The sequence below is a fragment of the Coregonus lavaretus genome (assembly GCF_964263955.1).
Source record: "Coregonus lavaretus genome assembly, chromosome: 15".
NCBI classification, from domain to species: Eukaryota; Metazoa; Chordata; class Actinopteri; order Salmoniformes; family Salmonidae; genus Coregonus; species Coregonus lavaretus.
In genome coordinates, this window is record NC_140002.1 from 25,127,285 (window position 1) to 25,144,048 (window position 16,764).

Genomic DNA, 16,764 nt, shown 5'->3' on the forward strand with positions numbered 1-16,764 from the left:
GTTATTAAAGCTATAAATGTATCACATTTGATTACAATGGCGCCTCAGACAATCGCTCGAAAACCAATTTTAGAAGAAAATACTGTCATTAGGGTTAGGATGGGTGGTACAGCTCATCTTCCTTGTAGATGTGAGAGAAGGAGTGGGGGTGGTGACATTCCTCCCACGTGGAGAGATAATTATGGAGAAGAAGTGTTGTTATCAGGACCAGAAGTAGAAGCTGTTTCATCTAGTCAAAGGAAGTATATTTTGTACAACAATATGAAGTGGAAGAGGGTTATGAGTGATTGCTCACTTATTTTGCGTAATGTTACATGGGAAGATCAGGGAGAATATATGTGTACTTATTTAGAGCCAGCGTTAAAATTTGTTCCGGTTAAGAATTATTGGTTAAAAGGCTATGTAACTTGTAAGGTGACGCTTATGATGGAAGATTTAAAGTCTGTTGAAGCTTCCACAGTCACCAAAGGAGTTCAGGAGAAGTATATTACAGTAGCCACTCTAACAGTAAATAATACACAGAGGACATCTGTCACTTTCCCACTGGAAATAATTAAGAGTGTTAATACATCAACTAAAGCAACTATTTTAACAGTAACTTTGAAAGAGATTAATGTTACGACGGTAATAACAAATTTAGGAAATGTGACACAGACACCAACAACAACTTTTCTGAAACTAAAGGATGTAGTAAGAGTGACTCAGAAGTTTATGATACGGATGGAGAGTGCTGTGAATGGTAGTAAGGATAGTGTTGAAATAGGAGAGCAGATGGTAGTAGAGAATGATGTAGATTCATCTGAAATAGTGCAGAATACTATCATGGAGGTACAGGATGAGTTCTTTGATTTTGATGGAAGACAAGAAGATATATCTGATCAATACCGCTCGTTAGGGAAGAGAGAAACTAAATGGAAGGCATATGGATTTGATTCTTCTGTTTTGCAAATTAAAGATGGATGGGCAGGTAGGAATCTATGCTTCCAGCAGTTAACTCATTCTGTAAGATCAGTGAGGAATCTTGAGGGTCCATGTCTGTTGAGAATTCCAGTACCAGTGTCACGATCGTCTAAGGAGGGAGAGGACCAAGGCGCAGCGTTGAAAGCAAACATATTTATTTTATCAAGATCACACGATCAAAACAACGACACGTGACGTCCTTGGTTACAAAAACAAACCAACACGGAACAAGAAACCACAACACAAAGTGAAAAGACCGATAGTTAAATATGGCTCCCAATCAGAGACAACCAGCTGTCACTCGTTGCCTCTGATTGGGAGTCACTCAGCCCAACATAGAAAATCAAACATAGAATACACACCCTGGCTCAACATAACATTGTCCCCAGAGCCAGGGCGTGACAGTACCCCCCCCTAAAGGCGCGGACTCCGACCGCGCCAACTAAATCCCACAGGGGAGGGACCGGGTGGGCACTCCGCCTTGGCGGCGGATCCGGCTCCGGGCCTGATCCCCACTCCCTCTCCAACCCCCCAAAGTACCCCTGGTCCGGTCTGGCCCCGCTGGCCGGAGCCGGACTGACGATACGCACCCCTGGCTTGGTGCGTGGAGCAGGAATGGACCGGACTGGGCTGGCGACGCGCACCACAGACTTGGTGCGGAGAGCAGGAACGGGCCGGACAGGGCTGACGAAACGCACCACAGACTTGGTGCGGAGAGCAGGCACGGGCCGTGCCGGACTGATGACGCACACCACTGGCTTGGTGCGGGGAGCTTGGATGGGCCGGACTGGGCTGGCGACGCACCCCGTAGGCTTGGTGCGTGGAGCAGGGACTGGCCGGGCTGGGCTGGCGACGCACACCGTAGGCTTGGTGCGGAGAGCAGGAACGGGCCGGACAGGGCTGACGAAACGCACCACAGACTTGGTGCGGAGAGCAGGCACGGGCCGTGCCGGACTGATGACGCACACCACTGGCTTGGTGCGGGGAGCTTGGATGGGCCGGACTGGGCTGGCGACGCACCCCGTAGGCTTGGTGCGTGGAGCAGGGACAGGCCGGGCTGGGCTGGCGACGCGCACCGTACACTTGGTGCGAGGGGCTGGAACAGGCCGGACCGTACTGGGGACACACACCACTGGCTCTACCTCGGGATCTGGAACGGGCCGGACCGGACTGGTAACACACCCCAGTACCTCTCGCCGTGCCTCTACATCCTCCATCCCCTCTTCGACCAGTGGCCCCCGTAACCTGGCGGCCTCCTCTGGCAACCCGCTGGGCCGCTCTATCGCGGCCTCCTGCTGGTCCGACGTCGTGAGCCCCCCCCTAAAAATGTTCTGGGGGTCTCTCCTCCCCGTGGGCCAGGCCTCCATCGTTCTCGCCAGACTCTCACCCCACTGCTCCAAAGTCCAACCTCTCTCCTCTTCTCTTGGCTTGGCCCAGTCGAGACTCCTACTCAACTGCTCCCAAGTCCATCCTCTCTCTTCTTCACGCTGCTTGGTCCTGTTATGGTGGTTTCTTCTGTCACGATCGTCTAAGGAGGGAGAGGACCAAGGCGCAGCATTGAAAGCAAACATATTTATTTTATCAAGATCACACGATCAAAACAACGAAACGTGACGTCCTTGGTTACAAAAACAAACCAACACGGAACAAGAAACCACAACACAAAGTGAAAAGACCGATAGTTAAATATGGCTCCCAATCAGAGACAACCAGCTGTCACTCGTTGCCTCTGATTGGGAGTCACTCAGCCCAACATAGAAAATCAAACATAGAATACACACCCTGGCTCAACATAACATTGTCCCCAGAGCCAGGGCGTGACAACCAGGCACATGGGGTTCAATCTTAGAGACGGTGGCTCAACCTCTATCAAGTACGTGTCAATCTTATGCTTTATCATGGCTGTTGTATCAGCAACAATCATTAACAGATATAATGATGTCGTTGTAGAAGCATTTGTTTAGGCCTAGGTTTAAGTGTTCTTGGTTAAATGAATTACCCTATGTGAATTTGTTAGATCGGAAGGAAAATCAGTTAACAGCGATTCCTGAAGCATTGGAGGTGAAACCCGTGAGGGCTAAAAGCTGTTTTTGTTCAAATAAAACATATGATGGACAGGGTATGTTTATGGAAATATCAGATTGTGATGATTATATGATGACTTTGGGTAAGCATGAACGTAAGGTTAGTAATGAGAAATATAATGTAACTTTTTATGTTCCAGTTAGTAAGAAGAGCAGGACTTTGATGGTGAAAGATCAGCTTTTGCCTGGTAATGTGACTATTGGGAATTTTAGAGATATTTGGTGGGTTTGTGGTGATAAAGCATATATATTCTTACCCTATGGATGGATAGGATGTTGTTACATGTCGACGTTGAAGCTTCCATATGAGGTTTTTACCATTAAAAGAGGGGAAGCACCGGACACAGATAAATCTGATTCTAGGTTTGGAAATAGGGTGAAAAGGGACATGGCGAAATTTCATAGTCTGGAAGCCTACCATTGGAGGATAAGTCTAGGAGAGAAGTGGGGACTTGGACTTTTTCCATGGTATGGTGTAACATTTTTGGCAGATCACATTGATAATATTACCTATACTTTGCAGGGTTTTGCAAATGAAACGATAAGAGGGTTTAACCTTCTGTCAAATACTCAAAGAAGTCACAGACTGACGCTGTTGAAACATGACATGGCTCTTGACTATATTTTAGCAAAACAAGGTGGATTATGTTTGGCTATGAACTTGACGGGGGATGATTGTTATACTTTGATCACCGATAGTTCTGATAATATCACTAGTGTTATAGATGCATTGAAGAATATAAGGGATGCGTTTGGTAGATCTGAAGGAGCTGGATGGTCAGCGAAGGCTTGGTTGCAAGATCAGTTAGGCCCAGTGGGAGCAGTGATAGTTTAGATTTTAGTAGCAGCTCTTATAGCGCTGTGTGTGATGTTTTGCTTTTGTACTTTGTTATTGACTTTTGCAAAGGCTATGATATTGAGATGGGTTGGAGTTGTGATGCCTGAAGAAAACACTCAGATGCCGTTGTTAACTGTTACTGATCTAGATGGAGATGAACAAGTGGGACTGGATGGAGTATTGATGGATAGATATCCATTTTGAATATCCGATCATTTTTCACGTTTTTACATATTATTGTGATATTTAGTATTTTCTTATGAATCAAAGGGGGGAAATGGAATGTGATTCATTTTATATATCATTTTTATATTGTTGTTGATATTGATGTTTTAATTTGCATGTGTTGTTTTGCAAAAGATACTGGTTGGTGTTTTCTTTTCTTCCAGAAGCATATGGGGGAATGTGTAGAGGGGATTCAAATACTCAAACATGGACAATATTGAATGGACTGGAGGAAGTGGAACAAGGAAGGTGTGGAAATGTTCAGATTCCATCATCGACGTTGCATTGAAAGTCGACACTGCTGAGGAGATGCAGTGTAGTGGACTACATTCCAGTGTCTGCAATGATATATAGACATATTTGCATGTGTAATACATAATTTGTGTCATATTCTTTCTGTATACATTTTTGAAGAACAATTACCTCGACTAACCTGTGCCCCCGCACATTGACTCTGTACCTGTACCCCCTGCATATAGCCTCGCTACTGTTATTTTACTGCTGCTCTTTAATTATTTGTTATTTTGTTATTTTTCTTATTTTTTTATTTTTACTTATCTATTTTTTACTTAACACTTATTTTTCTTAAAACTGCCTTGTTGGTTAAGGGCTTGTAAGTAAGCATTTCACTGTAAGGTCTACACCTGTTGTATCCGGCGCGTGTGACAAATAAAATAAGATTTGATTTGATTTGAAACACACACACACAGACAAACACAACCTGGTCTAGTCATGCTCTTTGTCTTGGGTAATGCATAGATCCTGAGCAAGAGAAGATTTCAACCATTCAGGGTTTACCCCCCCTAGAAGGTGCTCACATGTTGATCTCTATAACAGTTGCACTGAGCAGACAGGGGATATTTTGGTCAGGTCTCATCTTTGATTGAGGGTTTCTATTTGGATTGTAAATATCTATTTTTGCTACAAGACAACCCGGGCTCCTAGCTACACCTTGAATAAGGACAACTACAGTCCCTAGAGTGACATTGCTAAAATCAGCCAGAGAAACAGAAAGCAGCAAGAGACTAAAGGGTCCACCATATTCTTATATTCTTAGAATGCATCTACCATTGACATCCATGAGACAAAAGAGATCCTTATTGGATCATTATTAGCGAGACACTGGCACTAGTGGTCTTTTTACGTCTCATTTAAACCTGTCCATCCCATATGACACCCAGGAGCACAAAACCAAAAAGACCCCAAAGTCCCTTCAACCCTCAGCTGCCGCTGAATATTTCCCTGAATACAGTATACTGTATATCCATACCTCACAGTGAGGTTGACTACACTACTCCCGCTTTCTCCCACAGCCAGAGCTGTCTGTGTTTTTTTAGGGGCACTGGAGACCTTGACATCGTCATTGCAACCCTGTCATGGGTCGGTTAGGGCAGACCAGGACCAGGGGCAGGGCCACAGTCTCACTGTAGACCCCGTCATCATCCGCATCATTGGTCTACGTCTATCACCCAGAACTAGGTCACCCTAGTGGGCCACTGGGGGTTTCACATGGAGCCTACTGCCTGGACAGTCTACAGACCATGACAGCCCTGCCTCCCTGCTCCAGGACCACAGCCCAGCAGGAGAGAGACCACTGTGTACTGTACTGTTACTCTGAAAAATATGATGATGGAGCGTATTTTTGCCAAATGTTTTTTGGGGATATAATACTTTCTTCCTACCTTATTACATTGGTATGACAAATGCTGACATTGTGAAGGTGTTATGCATTTTTTAATCAATGTAATAACCTTAAGTTGAAAACAAATGAGTCATACATATATTAATCATGATAATAATGATAAGCGTATCTGCAAACTTGCCTGAACTTGAATTCTGTCTGCGTGACACACACACAGAAAAGAAAAGCTGCACACTCTCATGGCTCCAAATGCATTAGATTTAATAAGCTAGCTAAAAGTACTAACATTCCTCCTCCTGTGTCAGTGTAAGCATATCCTAGTGGCTTACCTCAGTCAGGCCATGGGACTGTCCCAGCAGGACAGCTATAACAGACCCAAAGTACAGACACATAGAGCACAGCCCAACAGGTCACTGAAACAGACTCAAAGGCTCGCAGCACCATCTAAGACTAAGCTGCTAAAGCACATCCTGGGGAAAGATGTTTAAAAGGCAAAGCCTACTGCTGCTGCATGGTCTCCTCCAGTCTGTCTGTGTCACGATCGTCGTATACAGAGGACCAATACGCAGCGTTATTTGCGAACATGCTTTTATTATTGATACACGAACAAAATAACAAAAACGATACGTGACGTCCAAAGGTGCAAACCACAAACCTACAACAGGAACACGATCCCACAAACACTGTGGAAAAACAGACTGTTTAAATATGGTTCCCAATCAGAGACAACCAGCAACAGCTGACACTCGTTGCCTCTGATTGAGAACCACTCTGGCCAACATAGAAACAAAATACAAGAACTATACCCTAGAAACACAAAACTAGAACAACATAAAGAACACTCACATCCTGGCTCAACATACAAGCGTCCCCAGAGCCAGGGCGTGACAGTACCCCCCCCCCCAAAGCCGCGGACTCCGACCGCGCCAACAGAACACCAAAGGGGAGGGACCGGGTGGGCACTCCGCCTTGGCGGCGGATCCGGCTCTGGGCATGATCCCCACTCCCTCTCTAACCCCCCACAGTACCCCTGGTCCGGTCTGGCCCTGCTGGCCGGAGCTGGACTGAACACTGGTGGAGCGGATTGCTCTAGCTCCGGCGTGGAGCAGCTGACCGGTACCGGACCAGGCACCGGTGGAACAGGCACGGGCTGTGCCGGACTGACGACGCACACCACTGGCTTGGTGTGGGGAGCAGGAACAGGCCGAGCCGGGCTGGCGACGTGCACCATAGGCTTGGTGCGGGGAGCAGGAGCGGGCCGGACCGGGCTGACGAAGCGCACCACTGACTTGGTGCGGAGAGCAGGAATGGACCGGGCCGGGCTGGCGACGCGCACCACTGACTTGGTGCGGGGAGCAGGAACAGGCCGGGCCGGGCTGGCGACGCGCACCATAGGCTTGGTGCGGGGAGCAGGAACAGGCCGGGCCGGGCTGGCGACGCGCACCATAGGCTTGGTGCGGGGAGCAGGAACAGGCCGGGCCGGGCTGGCGACGCGCACCATAGGCTTGGTGCGGGGAGCAGGAACAGGCTGGACTGGGCTGGCGACGCGCACCACAGGCTCGGTGCAAGGGACAGGAACAGGCCGGACCGTACTGGGGACACACGCCACTGGCCCTACGCGGGGATCAGGAACGGGCCGGACCGGACTGGTAACACACCCCAGTACCTCTCGCCGTGCCTCTACACTTTCCTTCCCCTTTGTGACCAGTGGCCCCCTTAACCTGGCGGCCTCCTCTGCCAACCCGCTGGACCGCTCTATCGCGGCCTCCTGCTGCCCCGTCGTCCACGGCGTGAGCCCCCCCCTAAAAAAATTCTGGGTGTCTCTCCTCCCCGTGGACCAAGCCTCCCTATCTCTCGCCAGACTCTTCCTCCACTGTTCCAAAGTCCAACCTCTCTGCTCTTCACTTGGCTTGACCCAGTCGAGACTCTTCCTCCACTGCTCCCAAGTCCACCCTCTCTGCTCTTCACTAGGCTTGACCCAGTCGAGGTTGCCACGGAGATCCGCTAGCGATTCCCCTGGCGATGGCTCCTGGACACGCTGCTTGGTCCAGTTTTGGTGGGATCTTCTGTCACGATCGTCGTATACAGAGGACCAATGCGCAGCGTTATTTGCGAACATGCTTTTATTATTGATACACGAACAAAATAACAAAAAACTATACGTGACGTCCAAAGGTGCAAACCACAAACCTACAACAGGAACAAGATCCCACAAACACTGTGGAAAAACAGACTGTTTAAATATGGTTCCCAATCAGAGACAACCAGCAACAGCTGACACTCGTTGCCTCTGATTGAGAACCACTCTGGCCAACATAGAAACACAATACAAGAACTATACCCTAGAAACACAAAACTAGAACAACATAAAGAACACTCACACCCTGGCTCAACATACAAGCGTCCCCAGAGCCAGGGCGTGACAGTCTGCATGTGTGAAGATGACTTTTATGGCTTTTAGGTCATTGTGCTGTTCTTCTGGAAGTCTGGTGTGGTTCTCTGCTTTCTGAAAATCTGTCAACAGATGTTGCGTTTTTTTGTGACTGTGTTCGTGTTCTTAATATGTTGCCAGAGAATCTGTTCATTGACTTTAGTTTTAGACTCTCCTTTTATTTGACGACAAGTCAGTCACTCTATGGTGCTGCCTGCTGAAAGGGAACTGTAAAGGTAAGATACATTTTACTCAGTCAAGTGGTTCAGTGACCAGAGTACAAAGATGTTTGTGTTTTTCAGAAGGTTTTGTATATTTCATTATTTGTTCTGAACTTAAAACATTGAACATTGTTATATGTGGGTTTGTACACTCTTCCTGTAAGAATATGAAAGTTTGACCTGTAACAATATAAGCATAGCTTTTATTAATAAAATAATTAACCATACGTGGCGATTTTAGCATGTAAATCATTGTTTTTAGATGTATGCCAGCAAAGCCACTACACAACACTAAACAATACATTAATTGCACTATAATAGTGACATACGGTGCTCACAAACTGTTAGGGCCTACATAAAGCTGTCCCAACAGCAGAGTCCCAACAGCAGTCCCAACACCTTACCACTGTTACACCTGGCTATCAGCAGAGCCTTGTCTGGCAGCGAAACTGTTCATTCAGCCTCATTTACTGCCTTTTAAAAAACATAGCTGATATGGCTGACTTGCTTAAACAAATGTGGTTTCTACTGACAATTGGGATGTACAAACTACGGCATAAAGGGACGACGAGCGGATAGGAGGCAATCCGTAATTTAGATTAAGACATTAATGAGCGAGCTAGGACGGACATAGTCAATATAACTATTTGTTCAGCACTTTAGAAATGTACAGCGACAGAATTCAGAACATGGGCCGTTCTTACAGTATTCTCCCTGTACACCAAGTCAGAACCATAGGATAAATAAAGGGGGCATATAAGCAGACAATGAAAGCTTTTACAATATTCAATGATGATATTTCTCTAAAACAGGCTACTGGCTAATTGTGCACCACCAAGTCAGAACAGTAGGCTAAGTTATGAGGGGAAAAGGGACCAAATTATTTGGGTGAGGCACATGGGCTACTAACAGCTTACTACACAACATACACTTAGTATTACTTTCTTAGCTACAGTATACAGTGGGGGAAAAAAGTATTTAGTCAGCCACCAATTGTGCAAGTTCTCCCACTTAAAAAGAGGAGAGAGGCCTGTAATTTTCATCATAGGTACACGTCAACTATGACAGACAAATTGAGATATTTTTTTCCAGAAAATCACATTGTAGGATTTTTAATGAATTTATTTGCAAATTATGGTGGAAAATAAGTATTTGGTCACCTACAAACAAGCAAGATGTCTGGCTCTCACAGACCTGCAACTTCTTCTTTAAAAGGCTCCTCTGTCCTCCACTTGTTACCTGTATTAATGGCACCTGTTTGAACTTGTTATCAGTATAAAAGACACCTGTCCACAACCTCAAACAGTCACACTCCAAACTCCACTATGGCCAAGACCAAAGAGCTGTCAAAGGACACCAGAAACAAAATTGTAGACCTGCACCAGGCTGGGAAGACTGAATCTGCAATAGGTAAGCAGCTTGGTTTGAAGAAATCAACTGTGGGAGCAATTATTAGGAAATGGAAGACATACAAGACCACTGATAATCTCCCTCGATCTGGGGCTCCACGCAAGATCTCACCCCGTGGGGTCAAAATGATCACAAGAACGGTGAGCAAAAATCCCAGAACCACACGGGGGGACCTAGTGAATGACCTGCAGAGAGCTGGGACCAAAGTAACAAAGCCTACCATCAGTAACACACTACGTTGCCAGGGACTCAAATCCTGCAGTGCCAGACGTGTCCCCCTGCTTAAGCCAGTACATGTCCAGGCCCATCTGAAGTTTGCTAGAGTGCATTTGGATGATCCAGAAGAGGATTGGGAGAATGTCATATGGTCAGATGAAACCAAAATATAACTTTTTGGTAAAAACTCAACTCGTCGTGTTTGGAGGACAAAGAATGCTGAGTTGCATCCAAAGAACACCATACCGACTGTGAAGCATGGGGGTGGAAACATCATGCTTTGGGGCTGTTTTTCTGCAAAGGGACCAGGACGACTGATCCGCGTAAAGGAAAGAATGAATGGGGCCATGTATCGTGAGATTTTGAGTGAAAACCTCCTTCCATCAGCAAGGGAATTGAAGATGAAACGTGGCTGGGTCTTTCAGCATGACAATGATCCCAAACACACCGCCCGGGCAACGAAGGAGTGGCTTCGTAAGAAGCATTTCAAGGTCCTGGAGTGGCCTAGCCAGTCTCCAGATCTCAACCCCATAGAAAATATTTGGAGGGAGTTGAAAGTCCGTGTTGCCCAGCGACAGCCCCAAAACATCACTTCTCTAGAGGAGATCTGCATGGAGGAATGGGCCAAAATAGCAGCAACAGTGTGTGAAAACCTTGTGAAGACTTACAGAAAACGTTTGACCTGTGTCATTGCCAACAATGGGTATATAACAAAGTATTGAGAAACTTTTGTTATTGACCAAATACTTATTTTCCACCATAATTTGCACATAAATTCATAAAAAATCCTACAATGTGATTTTCTGGAATTTCTTTTCTCATTTTGTCTGTCATAGTTGACGTGTACCTATGATGAAAATTACAGGCCTCTCTCATCTTTTTAAGTGGGAGAACTTGCACTTGGCTGACTAAATACTTTTTTTCCCCACTGTACATACAGTATATCCCTGGCATATTACATCATTTATGCAGCACCATACAATACATTTTTGGACTCACCTTGTTGTGCTGTGCTCACTTGAACAGGAAGGTGGCGTCAAAGTCTGGCATTCTCTGGATTTATGGTGTTTTCAAGACAACTGGGAACTCAGAAAAAAACAAGGTTGAATCATGACGTCAGTGATTTTCAGGTCGGAGCTCTAGAAAGAGGTCAGAGTTCCCGACTTGGAATTCCGAGTTGGATGACCGTTCAAAATATATTTTCCCAGTCAGAGCTTGTTTTTTCCGAGTTCCCAGTTGTCTTGTACTCACTGAAGTCTGAGATTTCCCAGTTCCGAGTTTCCAGTTGTTTTGAACGTGACAGAAGTCATGCTGGATTGACAGCATGGCCAATGTTGAATGTTTATCCTTTTAAGCTTGAAAAAGAGACCCTTAAACCCAGACTTGGACTACACACCCATTCCACTGAATAGCAGGCTAGTGATTGCTTTGCAATGCTTGTAGTTAGCCACTGATTCCTTCCAAACCACTTATTGTTGAATTTGCGATTTCCAACTTATTGAGTAATGTTTATGTCCAATGGCCGATGAGCACTCTTCATAATTTCTCTTCATATGACAAGGATTGAAAAGGATTTGCCAGTAGATTATCGACTTGATTCATGATGATGACTGCTAGCTTGCTAGCTAAGATTTTGAAAGTATGACGTTGACATGATCAGTCCAATCAACGCTACGGTAGACATAACGTGATTTGACATCATTTTATCTGTGGCCAATGACCTTGAGCCTTCTTGGATGGGCACTTCTAATGTAACTCTATGGCAGCACCCAAGGGGCTTGAATTTTCGAGCTCTCCCCATAGATTTAGCGGTGACGTAGTGTCCCCATGAGTGACAGAACACTGAACCAATCACGGCGCAACTAGAGAATATTACCAACCCCTACGCTTCGTATTTTCCGCTAGCTGCCTCACCACCACAGAAAGCACTGAGCTAGGCTGAAACACCTGCATTTTGGAGCTGCCTTACTCAAGAAAGCAAAAAAGAGACCATGTTTGTATGTGGCTTTATTAACTCAATGATTTTGATTTTTTTTTATTGTTTGCAAACTGATATGTGACACGTATTAATGCCAAAATAACATGCAAAAAAGGCAAAACAATAAAATATATTTTATTTTATTTTAATTTTTTGCTAAACAGGTGGGTCTCAAAACAGGTAGGGCTCTGCCCCACCTGCCCTGAATGACGGGTCGCCACTGTGCATACAGATTTTCTCATGTTAAATAGCAGTATTGGTTTACAGTTGTAGTCATATTTATATATATTTTTTTGTCATTTAGCAGACGCTCTTATCCTGAGCGACTTACAAGTTGGTGAGTGCATACATTTTCATACAGCTGAGTGAAATAATAATTATTTGAACATTGAAAATCATAGCCGTGAACCACAGTGGACTGTTTAGGCTACTGATTAGTGACATCAATACTGTAACACATTTGCAAATACACAGGTTGGAATGGAAGGCTTTACAACCTACAGTATCTTGCAGGGTCAATTCCATTTCAATTCAGTCAACTCAGGAAGTAAACTGAGATTCCAATTCCACATTTTATTCATTGAGATGCAGTTAGGGAAAATGAAATTGGAATTTCAGTTTATTGACTGAATTGGAATGGAATTGACCCCAGCCCTGGTATCTTGATGCTAAGGTCAGATTTGATTGAACAAATTATAGTAATACCAGTACAATGCAGTCTCCAATTGGAATGTACTTGAGGTTCTGCACACTCCTATAGTTTAGCCCTTGGAGTTGTAGAGGTGAAGGTTGATGAGCATGGTGAAGAAATAAAAAACTAGAGGAGCCACATGGCTCTTAACAGCAAGGACAAGGACAGACAGTATGCATGCAGTGGACAGTATACAGTTTGACAATATTGAGTGTTAAAAGCCGCCTGGCTTGTCCTTGTCTTTTATTACAGAGAGACAGTTAGTCACAGTTGCCACTCTATGACGATGGTGGCCTGTGGTGGAATGGAATATGCCAGTTGGGCAAATGATCACAGCTGTGTCCATGTGAGGGGGGTGTGTGTGTGGGTGTGTGTGTGTGTGTGGGGGTGTGGGGGTGGGTGTATGTGTCCATGTGAGGGATGTGTGTGTGTGTGTGTGTGTGTGGGTGTATGTGTCCATGTGAGGGTTGTATAATAGGCCTTCTAGGGATGCCAAGAGAAGAGGGTGACATCATATCCTAGATTTGTTTTCCCATATGATTTAGGCTATGTTGAACAAGATCCTAAAATATGTCTGCATTTTGTCAGGAATAATAATGTAAATCCATCATTTTAAAAAGGTAAGTAATAATCAACAATTTCAAATAATGAGGCATGTATTTGTTAGTAATGATTTACATGATTTTCTTGCCAAAGGTCGCAACCTCTAAATGTCCTATGTGTCTGTGAATTTCAGATGTATTTTTTCACATGACTCAGTCTTCCTCACCATATTCTGTATATTCCTGAGCTTTCTCCATGACACTAAAGAAGCCATGACATTTGCTAAATTCAAGCAGAGCACAATAACACTCCACAAGTTTATATTATGTGTAAAAATAATTTTCCACTCCAAGCTGTGTTGCGTGTGTGTTATGCCCTCTCACTGGAGATTTTGCTGATGTTGCAGTCATAAATTGTTCCACTGGGAAGACTTTCCTGTGTCTTTTTACACAAGACCTGTACTGAGGAAGTCCGATGTAGCCCATGAGGAACAATACAGTACACACGTCAGCCAGGTTTCTTAGATTAGTGACAATAAATAAAATACCAAACATTGGTAAAAAAAAACTTTGAACAATGAATGAATATTTTTTTGCAAAGTTAAGGCTTAGAAAAAGGAGTTTTGAGTTATGATATGGTCAATGTGTAGGAATTGTAAATTATGTGTTATCTTGTAGTAATGGATTCATTTCACAGTCCTGCAAATCTAGTTAGTTTCAACAAAATAAAAAATACAATCCTTTACAACAGTTAAAGCTGAAATCATAAGCTGAACTGTGCCATTGTTCTCCCCAGCGCATTTGTTACTGTTTTTGTTTTGTTGATGAAACAGAGGAGAGGAACATCCAGCATCGTGACTGTTCTATTGCGTATGCAATGACGTCAGAGGGGGAAAGAAGACTGCTTTTCACAAGCCTGGTCCCAGATGTGTATGTGCTGTCTTGCCAACTCCTACGGCCAAGACAGCATAAACAGATCTGGGACCAGGCTAGCTTTTCATCACCTGGCCCCTGATACTCAGCTTAACTCATAAGTAATGCTCCCCATTCAAGGCATATTTTACAGATGAATCTATTCAGCTTCACATATCATCATACCCACTCTCTTTGTTCTGTAAACATTAAAGAAATTCACAAAAGTAGTGCACTGGGCCTTTATTAGTCCTGTATTAGCGGACCGATATAGCCGTCTGTAGCAGACCGATATACACCTGTCACACCCTGATCTGTTTTACCTGTCTTTGTGATTATCTCCACCCCCCTCCAGGTGTCGCCCATCTTCCCCATTATCCCCAGTGTATTTATACCTGTGTTCTCTGTTTGTCTGTTGCCAGTTCATTTTGTTTCGTCAAGCCTACCAGCGGTTTTCCCCTTGCTCCTGTCTTTCTCAAGTTCCTGTTTTCTAGTATTCCCGATTTTGACCATTCTGCCTGCCCTGACCCTGAGCCTGCCTGCCGTTCTGTACCTTGTCATACGACCCTGGATTAAAGACCTCTGCCTGCCCTGACCCTGAGACTGCCTGCCGTTCTGTACCATTTAGACTCTGATCTGGATTACTGACCTCTGCCTGCCCTTGACCAGTCGTTTGCCTGCTCCCTGTTTTTGTAATAAACTTTTTTTATTTGGACACTGTCTGCATCTGGGTCTTCTCCTGAATCGCTGATGTCCGGGAGGGCTCTCGCCTGGGCTATGGCAGTGTGCTTCAGTCTGGAGGAGTTCATGCAGGAGGTAAAGAAGGTTTTCAATACTCCATTATCCGGGAGAGAGGCTGCCCAGAAGTTACTCCAGCTTCAGCAAGAATCCCGCAGTGTGGTAGGCTATGCAGTGGATTTCCGCATGTTGTCAGCTGAGTGTGCCTGGAACCCGGAAGCGCTGTTCGACACGTACCTGCACTGAGAATCAGAGGAAGTAAAGGACGAGCTTGCAGCCCGGGAACTACCGACGGATATCGACTCGCTCATCGCCTTGACCATTCGGATCGATGGGCGACTACGGGAACGAAGGAAGGAGAGGTATCCGATTCCACTCGCCCGCCCAAGGATTCCACCTCACCTCCGAGGCATCCGGGAAGTCCCCGACGGCTCCGTTGCTGAGAGAACCCGAGGCTACCCAAGTTCCCCCGAGAGTCTCCGAAGTCTGCCGATTCACCTCTTCCCGAGCCGATGCAACTAGGCAGAGCTAGGCTGTCTCCAGCCGAACGGCAATACAGGCTTCACACGAAGAGTTGCCTGTTTTGCGGGACTACTGGTCCTTCTGTGTCCACCTGTCCACTAAAAGACCAGGCTCACCGGTAGGAGCGAGAACTCTGGTGGGCCATACGAATAACTTTTCCTCTCCCCTTACTCACACCCCCTTTCATGCCATCTTGCTGTGGGGGAACCAGTCTCTCCGGGTACTCATCGACTCTGGGGCCGATGAGAGCTTTATGGACACTACGCTGGCATCCAAGCTAGGCCGGGTCACCCACAATACTACCCCCATCAACCTACGAGTATCAGGGAACCACAGCAAGATGATCCAATTCCTGCTAATTAAGTCTCCACAGGTTCCCGTGGTATTGGGTTTTTCTTGGCTCCAGCGACACAACCCCTTTATTGATTGGTCTACCGGTGCCGTCATGGGCTGGAGCCCGTTCTGCCACGCTCATTGCCTGAAGTCAGCGCAGCCTGCTCGGGACGTCTTCCTGGGGGCTCTGAAGTTGCCTCGGACCTCTCCGCCATTCCCGCGGAGTACCAGGACCTCCGGGAGGTGTTCAGTAAGGCCCGGGCCACTTCGCTTCCGCCGCACCGACCCTACGACTAAGGAATCGACCTTCTCCCAGGCACCGCTCCGCCCCGGGGACGACTGTACTCGCTGTCGGGTCCGGAGACCAAGGCTATGGAGACCTACATTGAGGACTCCCTAGCTGCCGGGTTCATCCGTCCTTCTGCTTACCCCGCCGGTGCAGGGTTCTGCTTTGTGGAGAAGAAGGAAAAAACTCTGCGCCCGTGCATTATATTATTATTATTACCACTCATCTCCTCAGCCTTCGAGCTGTTCCAGGGGGCCAACGTGTTCTCCAAGCTGGATCTACGGAACGCCTACAACCTGGCGCGGATAAGGGAGGGGGACGAGGGGAAGACTGACTTCAACACGGCCAGTGGTCACTACGAGTATCCGGTCATGCCATTTGACCTTACCAATCCTCCAGCTGCATTACAGGCCCTGGTTAATGATGTTCTCCGTGACATGTTGAACCGGTTTGTCTTCGTCTACCTCGACGACATCCTCATTTTCTCCCGCTCCACCCAAGAACACGTGCTTCACGTCCGACATGTCCTCTAACGCCTCCTGGAGAACCAGCTTTTTGTGAAAGCGGAGAAATGCGAATACCATCGCTCCACCATCCCCTTCCTGGGCTGCATCATCGCTGCAGGGAGTGTACAGATGGATCCCGGGAAGGTGAGAGCGCTGGTGGATTGGCCCCAGCCTATGTCCAGAGTGCAGCTGCAACGTTTCCTGGGATTTGCCAACTTTTATTGTCGCT